At 49.7% G+C, this 13,005-nt stretch overlaps 2 protein-coding genes across 2 annotated transcripts in view; one reads left to right on the top strand and one right to left on the bottom strand.

The window, feature by feature from the left end:
• The window catches only part of LOC119452473 (sodium- and chloride-dependent glycine transporter 2), a 143,076-nt gene that overhangs the window by 70,069 nt on the left and 60,002 nt on the right, over positions 1-13,005 (top strand). The gene's annotated exons all lie outside the window — the stretch shown is intronic.
• Positions 1-13,005, bottom strand: part of LOC119453549 (2-Hydroxyacid oxidase 1-like) — a 99,063-nt gene that overhangs the window by 43,934 nt on the left and 42,124 nt on the right. The window lies entirely within an intron of this gene.

Raw genomic sequence — 13,005 nt, 5'->3', positions numbered from 1 at the left:
ATTGATTGATTGATTGATTGATTGAATGATTTTACCGTCTCAAATTGACGCGGGTGCTGTAGAAGATGCCATTGTGGACTCCGGATTCATCTTGATCACCTGGGGTTATTTAACATGTAGCCAAAGCACTGCATTTTCCCATTCCGCCACTTTCCAAATACTTGTAACTGAACCAGTGAACTCGTATACAACAACGGTACTTCATAACTAGGGTACTACCAAGCCAGCGCCACAGGTCACGCGACAGAGATACGTCAGCACGTATGCCTAGTCCCGAGAGCTAACGTGAAGCAGCTGATGGGATGAAAAACGGAATCTGACTTAGCCTTCACTGAAAGGTGCCCGCTTTGCTGCGATTACAATGTAAAGTGTATTCTCAGTGCTGCCTTTGTATGTCTATTGTCACCCTAGGACAGAAAGCAGGCTTTACAGCTAATTCTGCGCGTTGAGCTATCACACTATTCTTAGCAGAGCTATCGGTAACTGCAGGCTTCAACTTACCTGTGGCTATGTTGGCTGCAAGAAAATTCAGCCTTTAGACGGCATGCATGTTCAAATGTGCGTAATTAAAGGGAAAATGAGACATCCACCCAAATGTAGCAATTGCTACAAAGGAAACCCATACGGTTTCCTCGAAAGAAAGCCTCGCAGTTGAACAAAAATTCGTCCTGGTCTGGGACTCGAGCCCGGGACCACCGCCTTTCCGGGGCAGCCGCTCTACCATCTGAGCTAACCAGGCGGTTGCAGCAATTGCTACATTTGGGTGGATGTCTCATTTTCACTTTAATTACTTCTCTCCACCTAGCGGGTTTCCGCTGAACTATTAGGTCAAATGTGCGTGCACCGAATAAGCGTACGACGGAGATCTGGTAGCGAATGAAGGGTGTGAAATTGTTTGGAATAGTACACCTCTTCTATGAACGATTTGCTGAAAATTTAATATATGATCTCGAAACCTGAGCCGAAATAGATGCTCATTTTACCGATGGCATTTGTCGCTATTATTCTACGAAACAAAGTGCCTGCGAAGCACTGCTAATGAACGAAGCACGCTTCTGTTTTCGCAGCATCAATGGGGGCAAGCAGCGGCGCAAGGCGACACCAGGCACAAGGCGACACCAGGCACTTTCAAAGCCGCGCTCACAAGCTGTCCACGCTCATGATGATGACCACGGGTAGCGCGAACGCTGCCATGTTTCCCATGATGTTCATCTTCTACGGAGGAGGTGGGTGCCGCCACCACTAGCCGCTGCGTTTGGGCAAGCGCCGAATGCATGTTGCATGAAATGAAGGCCAACTGCAACGAATTTTCAGTTTGGTCGAATTCGTTCAACCAAATTTAGTGGCAGTATGTACCACTGAAACAATCATGGAAAAGCCGCACACCTGTTAACTGCATAGGTTTTTTTGTTAGAAGCGTTTAAACAGTAGCCAAGGAGACGCGTGCAGCTGGTGGTTGTCGTTATGACGGAAGTCCAAGCACGGCGCCTCCCAGGTATTGCAGTGCGTCACGGGCAGTGTAGAGACACCTCCTTATCTCAAAGGTTACGCGAAGGATGTGTGCTTTCTAGGTCACGCGTCCTTTTTGGCCAATGGTAATGGCGCGTTTTTTTTTCTTCTTTTTTTTTGTCAGTTTATTTAGGGATAACGACTTCACTGCGATCTTCTCGTGACGCTTCAACTCTTCTTTCAAACGTGAAATTTCGCACGGGGACTCAATATCTGCACTATCTTAAATTAGGCTGTTAACGCTGTCCAAAATTTCACTGCAGTTTGCCTTTAACACGTTGATGTACTGAACACAATGGCACTGTCGGGGTTACTTAAAAAAGTAAGAAGCGTTTGGGTGCTCGTAATAGTTTCTTCGTTATCGCTCACTCTATAATAAAGCGCCCAATTTGAACAGCTTCCTCGGCTTGGGCCTCAAGCGAAGAATAGTGATAACATAGAAAAGAACTGTCCGTCGCGTTTCTCATTGTGTAAGCAATACTGATAATTACGTCATGAGGGTAGCTTAACTGTGAGTCGGCCTAGTTGGAACAGGTTCATTTTTAAAACTTTTTGTGCGCAAACAAACAGGGAGTTGTTAGAAAGCGCTCGTCCTTGTGTTCCTCCTTTTCTTCGTCCCTGTTTTTTTGCGCGCCAAAAGTTTTAAAAAAGAGGGTATACCTTGTTGGTCGATTGGGCGCTTCGTTCTGAACAGTAGGACGCTAGCAAACTAAGTAGGAGAACAGAACAGGAAACCGAGGGGAGGCAAAGACTACCCAGTTTCAACTTAATTTTGCCCAGCTTCCATTGTTTTCGCTCGCACCCCTTAACGTCGCCGACGTAGGCGGCCGCGTCAGCTTCTCGAAGGCGGTGTCGAACACTCTGGCTGACTGTCTCTGTGTTTAAGCGCAAACTCGGTGAGCGCTTAATATTTGTCAATTTTGTTCGTAATACAGCAAAATAGACAAAGTAGTACTCCCGATTAGCATATAAAGCGATATTATATTTACGACTAGTTGATTCGGCTCTCTTTTCTGTCCTCTGAAAATCCGTGTCGGCTCAGGTTGGTTGCGGCAAGTTTGCTGTATTTGTTATTCCTGCGACAGTTGGGGCAGAATCGAACAGCTAACTTTGACTAAGAAGCGGTCTCAGCTGTTAGATTCCGCAGTAAATGGCTATCCTTGATCGGGGCACTGACACAACCGCGGACGTCGCCCACGCGCAGTGCCGTTCCTGCTGGCGTACCTTGTCCTGCTGGCGACCGTGGCGATGCCCGTGATGCAGCTGGAGAGCAACCTGGCCCAGTTCGCCGGAGACGGCAACTGCGGCGTCTTCAGTACGGTTCCGCTGTTCCTCGGTGAGCACAGCACGTGGAGAGCCACCATTACCTCACGTACAAACGTATATTTGTATTTGTGAAGAATTATGTGCCACACGTAGATAATATTCATAGCTAGCGGCTGCCAGCCAAACGAGAATGAGCTATTGATCCATCTAGAAATAAAATCGGACTTATACCATCGCATACGGTCATATCGACGTTAACTAGTTACATGAGCTTGTAAACACTTGACAATGAGGAAGCCAACATTGTTGCTGTACGTTTGTTCGATTAATTCATCTGGTCTGGTACTCGTGAACCATATCATAACCTTGGGCCGCTCTCTGGTTATTCATGACAGTGGGCCTGTTATTACTAGTATCGATCGGTCAATGACACAAATATGTTCTCATGAACTAAATGGTTCACGAGATCAGTTCCTCTTATTCTGTAGCTTCTGTTTCAGGATTGTTTTTTAATGTCCAGCAACCCAATCAGCCAAGGTACACATTTCGTGTTTCCCAGTTTGTAAACTTCAATGAGAACAGCCAATTAATTTTTACGATGCCTACTGTGTAAAAGCGCAAACTTTTCGATGCACGCCAAAATGGCCAAAATTTTCAACAAATCAACTTAATCTCAAAGTGCCGTTTTCAAGCTCTCGCTCTTCTCGGGAAAAAAATGGCAGCGCGTTGAAACGCCATCGATCAACTTGATCAATTTTCTTTAGCATGGTAACAGTGGCAAGGTTAAAACACTTTAAAATTTCTACGACTGAGTGCACATCAGGAACGTAAAAGAAGATTAAGCTGATCCGAGGCACTGTGGGAATCGACAATATTCGAAGCAATTTGTGGATAGCTGGACATCGAGCATAATTTGGGGTTCTGCAAAGCGTTACTAAGTGGACCGGCGTGTTAGTGTAAGGCGAGCAGTTGTGCTCGACGCGAGGCTTGGTGACGACAGCAGCGAGACAAAGACGGTGACGATTGTACGTCGGCGACAGCATGGTTTCAACTCTGGCCGTTCGACGCGAGTTTACGACATACAGATTATTGGGTTCTACATAGTTCTAGCTAGGTACTAGACGGGCGTAAGAACGAGCAACATAGATTGTCACGAAGTGTTCTACAATCTACGTGCATATGGATATGTCATGTAGCCCATGTTATAGTGACGGTAGCATTTGTGTTCCGGCGAAAAAACGTTGAACCCTGTCCGACCAGGGCCGATCATGAAGGCAGTAATACGTCGCACAGCTTCAACATAGCATTAGCTGCTACGAAGGAAGTACTGTGGAATGTGAGGAAATCCTGAAGGCAGTGCAATTCAACAAGCATCTCAAAGCACTAACTGCGAAGAGGGAACAGCGCGAGAAACTGGCCCGAGACGCATGCACCGAACGTCTCAAATGAGCTTGCTCGGTCTGGCACGAAAGAAGTGTGTACGCGAGTGCGTGGCTAAATAATTATTAACGAGAAAAGAGTGTGGCCTGATGATTAGAGGATCGGGCTGCTCCACGCTCGGGCACTTAAACTTCTTTTATATCGAAGAGGCTTGAAACGAGGCGAGACGGGCCTACCTACCTACCGCAAATTGTCCGGGATGATCCAAGAACGCTTCGCTATATAAGATAGACACGCGCTAAATAACGAAAAACACAAGCTTCCGAGAAATTGGTGCCTGTAGCCAAAAGAGAGCGCAGCCTGAATGGCATTGTGCGCAACATTAGACATACAAGGAACGGCCGTTGGCAATACTGAGGGCCTGCTGGCTAGGACTTCGAAGCCGTGACTCTTCGACGAGCTCTGTCAAATATGCGACTTCTAACGCCAATGTCGACGTCGCATTTCCATTAGTTTAACGTTTGTCCCGAAATACTGGCATTTGGGTGCCAGTCTCATGGCCTCTTTTAGATGCGAAGCAGCTTATGGTCGGGGCTATGTCACTGCCTCCATCCATCCATCCGCCGTGCGTCCACACCCGCACTGCGCATGCGCATCCTCCTCCCCCTCCTCTCCTTGTCTCATCTCCTCTCCTCTTGGCATTCCTCCTCTCCTCACCGACGCTCCTCTCCTCTCCGGATTGCGCAACGAATGGCAACACCTGCGGCTCCGCGCACGATAATGCGAAGCAGCTTAGGTTAGAGGCGCGACGGTAGGCGCTGCATACTCCTCTGGGGGGCGCCACAACGCGCAGAACTGTTGTCGACGCCGTCGGCGTTTTATCCGCGTTCGCACCGAACGCGCGTGGCGTTGGTGACTGTTGCCGGTGCCTCTGGGGGCGGCTCCGAGGTTTTCGACGACATCAGCCATTACTCGTCGAGCAGCGTCGGAAATCTTACCTACGCAACGCCGCGATGAGTGCCACGGACAGCGCCAGCGTCAACGCCAGTGTCAGCGCCGTGGTCGACCCCATGGCTGCTTCGCATACTACTCAGGGTTCCCCTACGGGAAGATGGTGTAATTTTATTTAGTACAACGCTGGCATGGGCTACGCGCTGACGTTCTACGTAGTTCTGCGCGTGGTGGCCGACTCGTTGCCCCTCTCTGACGTGCTCCTGCAGATGGTCGGTCTGGGAGGCTCCATGGCCTCATGGATCGGGTCCTGTCCCGGTGGGCGGACGGCTGTGATGGGAAACAACAAACTCGCTGTTTCCGTTGGGCCCAGGATCCTTTAATAATGACACGGCAGACGGGAGCTTGTTACACGAAACACAGACTTTATACAGACTCCCTAAATCGATACAGACGATTTACATACAATTTACATACAGACGATTTTTATGTACGTGGACTATAGTTTGGAAATCGTTTGTCCTATATAAACATGTGCCTAGCACTCATGTGTCACGACTCGCCGATGTGTGTCGTCGTTGCGGTGACCATGGCGGTTGTTGCGTAGTGCGTCGCTGCGTCATCTGACAACTTGAAGATAGCTGGGATGTGTTGTTTGCGACGGCCACGTCTTACGCCATCATCATCGCGCCGCACCTTATCGTGACGTGGAAACAGGGGAACAGCAGCCCGGTAGAGCACCAGGCCACAGCTGCAACTGGCCAGTAACGCCTGGCATGTAACGCCTCGGCCGCTATAACGTCGGGCTCGGTCGGCAGACAGGCAGCTCAGGCGCCCCGGTGGCCAGCAGGAAGCACTGCACCAGGCCGCTATGACCGCAGGCCGCTGGTGCACAGGAGAGCACAGCCACGAGCGGGATCTCCGACCAGGTCCGCACGGTAGCAGGACACCCGGTCGCCGGTCATCTGACTCGCTCAGCAGGCAGGTAGCTCAGGCGTCCTGGCCCCCAGCATGAAGCACTGCACCAGGCCGCTAGAACAGCAGGCCGCTGGTGCGCGAGTAAGATCTCCGACCAGGTCCGCACGGTAGCCGGACACTCGGTCGCCGGTACCCGAGCCTTCAACCGCCGTTCTGCGAGCTGACGTTCGAGGCTGCCGCTCGCTCTCGCGCTCTGCGCGCTCTCGTGCTCTCACGCTGCTTCCTTGTCCGTGGCCCGTCGTCTGCCTTCGCCTTCGCTATCACCATCAGCACTTTCGTTCCTGTAGTCACCGCCACACGCCACTATCCACATCATCACAACGACCAACAACCGCACATGTTACGCCGTCAACAGGGATCGGTAATCACGCCTGTTTGGCTCTGTTGTTTTGCCTAATGGCGCAGACGCTGCGCACTTCAGACACCGGGCTACAAATAAACACGAGGCGTCACTAGGTTGATACGTATGGCGATGGACACGCCAGGGAAGAAAAAAAATATCTGCAGATCCAGAACACAAGTCGGAATCTTTGTAGTACGTGAAGCTTTTGTGAAGAAGTTACGTGCTGTAAAACTAAATGCCATGTGTGCAGTGTACCGCAAAGATCATACCATTATTATAATGCAATGTTTACGAATTATGACACTATACAGTGGTGCCCAAGTGTCGCGGTGTACGGAAACAGGAGCTCTTGCAATCGCACACTGTGAAACGTCGATGGAGTGATGTCACGGAGACGAAGTAAATGGTTGATGCACGTGGAGGGAAGAATGGTGAGGAGATATGTGTGCAGACAAAAGCACGACGCGATAGACAGTGGTAAGGTTTACTAGCCGAGGTCAAATCCATAATCTTTACTTGATGCAGATCCTGATGCTCCGAAACTAAAACGGGCTTGTCTCGGTCATTTTATACGTGTTGCTTAATTCCTCTAAATATATGGATCGCTCTAGAAGAAAGCAAACGAAACGTATTTGGCGATGCTGAAGTGATTATATGGAACCCTAGGCCTATGTTTGACCGTAGGTTATTAGTCTATGTAGTCACCAAGAGTGCCACACTACTCCACGCTTGCTAACTACACCACAGACATTGCCAACTCTCCAAAAGTCTAAATTTAGATTCATAGATGCTTTAAATTTAAACTTTTATTTGCTGCAGTCCCCGGGGATCAAATTAGGCAACTTTCCCAACTCAGGTAATATAAACTAATCTTCCATCTGAAAGAGTTTTCTTTTCATACTCTCAGAGCCAGCAGGATTACAGAGAGTAGTGGAGGTGGCGTCGGAGACGACAGCAATGCTGGCGGCAAGGTGGTTCAAGTAGTTGGCAATTATTAGAACAAAGTAGTTATAGTAGATATTGGTGCAGCTCAATGGGACACAAACATTGTATCAGTCATCGGTGCGGGATGACACGTAGAATGGATTACGGAGCCGATGATCTATATATATAGTGCAATATCCGTTGTGAAAACGGCACAGTCGGAGCAGTTTGCCGGCGACAAACTAACAGGCAAAGGTGGTCTTTCATTCCTGATACACAAAAGTGACAATATTAATTTCAGAAAAAATGAAGCGAGCTGCTCCGTTCTCAATAGACTCAACGATATCGGTTAGCGGTGCCTGGCTTGGGACAGGGCAACACTTCAACAAACTCTCCAACCCAGTGGTTAGCTCATATCTTTGATCGAGCAACTCGGATGGGCACTGGTTTCTGGTTAGAGCCCCGGACCTAAACGAATTTTTATTCAGCTGCGAAGCTCTCGTTTTTTTTTTAGTTTTTTTTTTTCGAGCTGCTCTCTTTTCATTCCAGTTTCTGAGAATATATCTTCTGCTAAAATCCTGCAAGGCGGCCTTTTCTGTCATTACGATCACTCGTACTCAGGAGCCCATACTCTCAGACGCTTCACGAAGTCTTTGGTTTAAAATGTTGTAAGGAGTATGATCGTATTGTGAACGTACGTAGCTTGTGAACACCTTAACGACACGACACCCTTACTTCGACAGCAGCGTGCAAATTGCGCCTGCGTTGATGTCACCTGCTTCTGTGGTTAGAGAGAACACGCGAAATTATTGCTCAATTGTGGACAGTGTTGCGACGCCGGTTACTAGAACCTCGACCGGCGTTACTTCTGGTTACCGTGGCGTTGTCGGCAGGCTGCAGGCGTCCGGTAGACCATGGAGACCAGGCAGGGGCGAGACGATTTTTAGTGCGAAACTTGCACTGTTTATTTCATGGTTGGTGAAGGATAAAAAAAAAGAAGAGGATAATGAGAAAATACATGGCGGGGCCGCTTAAACAGGCCCGCTAAAATCATAGGCGGGATTTTGCTCACGTCAACGTCGCCTGACATGTACTGAGTCCCGTCGGGGATTGGCGGCTGCTACCTCTCTCCTAGGCGACGTTGCACGTGCTTGCCTCCGCTAGCGGCAACTCGTGGGTCCCGTTTGGTACGTGGAAAGGAGTCTCCCCTTGAGTTGCACAGTTCGCGGAAGGCGGCCCTACCTCCTGTCACGCAGACACACAAAGGGGCCCGTTATCACTGCGGGGCACCCGCCAGACCGGCGACCACTCGAGACACCCATATCAAAAATTAGGGATCCATCCTCCGTTTTGATTAGGCATGGTCTTTCGATAATCCTTTTTGCACGGGGTGTTACACGCCGATCGTAACAGCATCTCCGGCGGGGGAGGAAGATCCCGACGCGTAGGGGCCAGCAGCCACTGGGCGAGGGATCAGCGTTTCAGCAGCAGAATTTCCCTCCATGGTGACGAACCCTTGGTTCGTAGCTTGTAGATTCCCTAGAATCGTTCATAAGTCCTCGTGGCACTCTGGTATGCCTTTTCTCCCTGGTCCGGTCCAGTGAAACTGGACTTGCAAACAGGTCTCGTAACTTTTCGTCTCCTGTTTGGGCAAGCAATCACTCCAGAACAGTGTCGGACCCACAACCACAAAGCAAACGAGCAAACGAGCACAAGACCACCCTCCCCCAAAACACACCAGGCTTTAAAGAAAACGCTACTGCTTTCCCATCTCTTTCGCGCGTCCTCACCACCCCACCCCCCTAAACACTGAAAGAGCCATTTCCTGAAAGCTTTAAAACGTGATTACCAAATTAGCTAACAATCAGCTACAACTACGCGATAATAAAGAAACGTAAGAGAAAAAAATACCAACGTCAAATATGACACGGGAACCAGAGTGAGCATGAGGTTTTCGCTACTCTAGGGGCAACGACTCAGACCGTCGGCATTGCCGTTACGTTTACCCTTCTAATAGCGAATATCGAAGGTGTACTGTTGAAGAGTCTAGCTACAGCGCAAAAGATGGCCATTTTTTGTAGACATGCACTGCAGCCATATGAGGGGACAGTGGTCAGTCTCTATGGTGAATCTTGAACCAGCGATACAGCAAGCTTGCTTCTGCGCCGTCCATGCCACGCAAGCGCACTCCTATTCTGATGCCATGTATGCTTCCTCACGAACTGAAAGCTTTCTAATGGCGTACAGTACGGGGTGTTCATTTTCGTCATCTCTCTTTTGACAAAGCACCACCCCCTTACCCAGGTCGCTGGTATCACACTGAAGAATGAATGGCTTAGAGTAGTCGGGCGCGTTCAACACTGGCTGACTCGTTAGTGCTTTCTTCAGCATACTAAAAGCCTTTTCTTTTGCGTCATCCCACTTTACCGTTTGTGGTTCTGTTTTTCTGAGAGCATCTGTTAAAGAACTTGCAATTTCGGAATCACGCGGGATATATCTTGGCTGCCAAACCAAGGAATGACCTGATGTCCCGCTTGGTGCGTGGTTGCGGGAAGTCGTCTATTGCGGCCAGTTTAACCTCTGAAGGCCGACGATGGCCTTTCCCTATTACATGACCTAGATAAGCTACCTCCGCGCGCCCCAATTGGCATTTGGGAGCCTTGACAGTTAAGTTGGCCTCTCGTAGACGACACAACACGGTTCGCAAGTGTAGCATATGGTCTGCCTATGATGAAGAAAAGATTGCTATGTCATCGAGATACGGAAGTGCAAAGTTCTCCATTCCCCATAGCGCCTGGTCCATAAGGCTAGAGAAACATATACGGAGCATTCCTCAAACCAAAGCTCAGGACTTTCGGCCGAAAGGTTGCCATCAGGGAAATAAACGCCGCAAGCCTGCTTGCCCTCTCGGTCAACGGAACCTGCCAGTACCCTCTGACTAAATCGAGCATAGAGATGAAATTAGCACTGCTCACTCTCTCAAGCCTTTCCTGAATATGCGGTATTGGGTAGCTCTGGTCCTTCGTGATTAAGTTGAGCCTGCGGTAGTCGATACACGGTGGCGGCTCCTTTCCTGGGACCTCAACCATCGCAAGATAAGAGGTGGGGTATAATCACTCTCCGCTTTCTCGATTACACCTAGCTCTAACATCTTGTTTATTTCAGCGGCCATGACTTGTCGTTGACGCGGTGAAATGCGATAAGCTGTCGAACGAACTGGGTCCGATGAGGTTAACTCGATATTGTGAACGATCCCAGTGGTCCTGTCTGGTGTGTCCGAAAATATGTCTTTAAATTCAAACACGAGTTCCCTCAGTTCTGCCCTTTGCTCGAGATTCAACTCCACCTGCTCTACTAGCTTGTCAATGGTCTCGTGAATGTCTGTTGCCCCCGTTATTGATGTTAACTCCGGAAAGTCGACAGGCATCTCCTCAGGTTGGTTAAGCGACATATTCACTATGACCTCCCTCTGCCGGTAGCGTTTAAGAAGATTGCTGTGGTACACTTGTGGTGAGTGAGTGAGTGAGTGAGTGAGTGAGTGAGTGAGTGAGTGAGTGAGTGAGTGAGTGAGTGAGTGAGTGAGTGAGTGAGTGAGTGAGTGAGTGAGTGAGTGAGTGAGTGAGTGAGTGAGTGAGTGAGTGAGTGAGTGAGTGAGTGAGTGAGTGAGTGAGTGAGTGAGCGAGCGAGCGAGCGAGCGAGGGTGGGTGGGTGAGTGAGTGAGTGAGTGAGTGAGTGAGTGAGTGAGTGAGTGAGTGAGTGAGTGAGTGAGTGAGTGAGTGAGTGAGTGAGTGAGTGAGTGAGTGAGTGAGTGAGTGAGTGAGTGAGTGAGTGAGTGAGTGAGTGAGTGAGTGAGTGAGTGAGTGAGTGAGTGAGTGAGTGAAATAACTTTATTGAGGTCCAGAGAAGGCGCAGGGGACACCCCGCGCCACCCGGCTAGTCCCACGTAGGGACCGGCAAGCCGAGCTTGACGGCCTGATCGCGGGCACTCTGGACGGCCAGGGTTTGGTCGTTGAGTTCGGAGCTGCCCAAAAGCGCAGCCCACCTATCCTCGCTGAAGGCGGAGCCGATGGCTTCACACTCCCACAACACATGGTTAAATGTTGCCGTTAGTCCACAGGCAGGGCAGTCCGCACTGGGATACCTTTCAGGGTATATAGAGTGAAGAACCGCAAGGTTAGGATACGCACGAGCTTGTAAAAGTCGAAGGGTCGAAGAGGGGAATACCCGTCTTGACAGATAATAATGCTTGGTGATCTCATTATACGTCATCAATGGTTCCCCACGGGGTAGGGTACACTTGTGGTATCCTTCGTTTTCCCGGTAACGTGATTAGGTAGTTTGTATCAGATAATTTCTGAATTATGTCAACCGGTCCTTCCCATTCAACCTGTAGCTTGTTTTTCAATGACGGTTTCAGAATCATTAGCTTTTCCCCAACTTGAAAGTGTCGCGTTCGAGCCGTCCTGTCATAGCAATGCTTAGCATTGCTTTGGGCCTTGCGCATTCCCTGCCCTACTAATTCTTGAGATGTGTACAGTCGGTCTAACAGCTCTAGCACGTATGCCACAACCGAAGGGTCGTCCGCCCGGCCTTCCCAGACTTCTCGAACGATGCGAAGAGGGGACCGAAGGCCGCGACCGTAAACGAGCTCTGAAGGTGAAAAACCTGTTGACTCGTGCGGTGCAGTTCGAAGCGCGAACGTTGCTGCAGGCAAGCAAACCTCCCAATCGGCTTCGTGCTCATAACAAAGGGCTCACAAAAGCCGTTTCAGAACTGAGTGGCATTTCTCTACCGCGTTTGACTGCGTGTGGTACACTGAGCGATGACTAATTTTAATACCGCACGTTTCCAGAAACGTCGAGGTCAGTGCGCTCGTAAAGACGGATCTCTGATCTGACGGGATTTCTGCGGGAAACCCCACTCGCGCGAAGATAGTCAAAAGCGCGTTGACGATCTCCACCGAGCTTAGTTCTTTGAGGGGCATCGCCTCTGGGAATTTCGTTGCGGGGCATAGTACAGTGAGAATATGCCGATAGCCAGACTGCGTTGCAGGAAGTGGTCCCACTGTGTCTATTATGAGCCTGCGAAACGGCTTCGTGATAATGGGAACAAGTTTCATTGGCGCTTTAGCCTTATCTCAGGGCTTGCCTATGCGTTAACATGTGTCGCAGCTTCTCACGAATTCTTCCACTTACCGAAAGCAGCCGGGCCAGTAACATTCCTGCAGTAAACGGTCGTTTGTTTTCCTAATGCCCAGATGCCCTGTCCAAAAGCCCCCGTGGACCAAATGTAGGAGCTGCTCACGATAGAGAAGCGGCACCACGAGTTGGTCGAATTGCACTCCCTTTCGACTGGCGTACTTTCTATAGAGGACGCCTGCCCTCTTGAGGAACATTACGTTCTGCTTGGCCACACCTTCTTTCGCGTCTGGCCTTAGGTACCGCAGCGTGGAATCTTTTTTCTGTTCAGCAATCAATGCGGCAGGGCTGACATTCAATAACTTTCTTCTGCATTCTGCCTCTCGAGACATTTCAGGCTCCAGCGCTTTCCTGGCCTCTTCATTAGCTAGTGTACTTTCCGCAACATCCCCTGTAGTGCTGTCCTGTTTAGTGCTGGTTCAGGAAGCCTCCATCAAACCTGTTTCCTCCACCACT

Source organism: Dermacentor silvarum, chromosome 5 (genome assembly GCF_013339745.2).
Source record: "Dermacentor silvarum isolate Dsil-2018 chromosome 5, BIME_Dsil_1.4, whole genome shotgun sequence".
NCBI lineage: Eukaryota > Metazoa > Arthropoda > Arachnida > Ixodida > Ixodidae > Dermacentor > Dermacentor silvarum.
The sequence above is the reverse complement of the archived record's forward strand: the minus strand, read 5'-3'. Positions and strand labels throughout refer to the sequence as shown.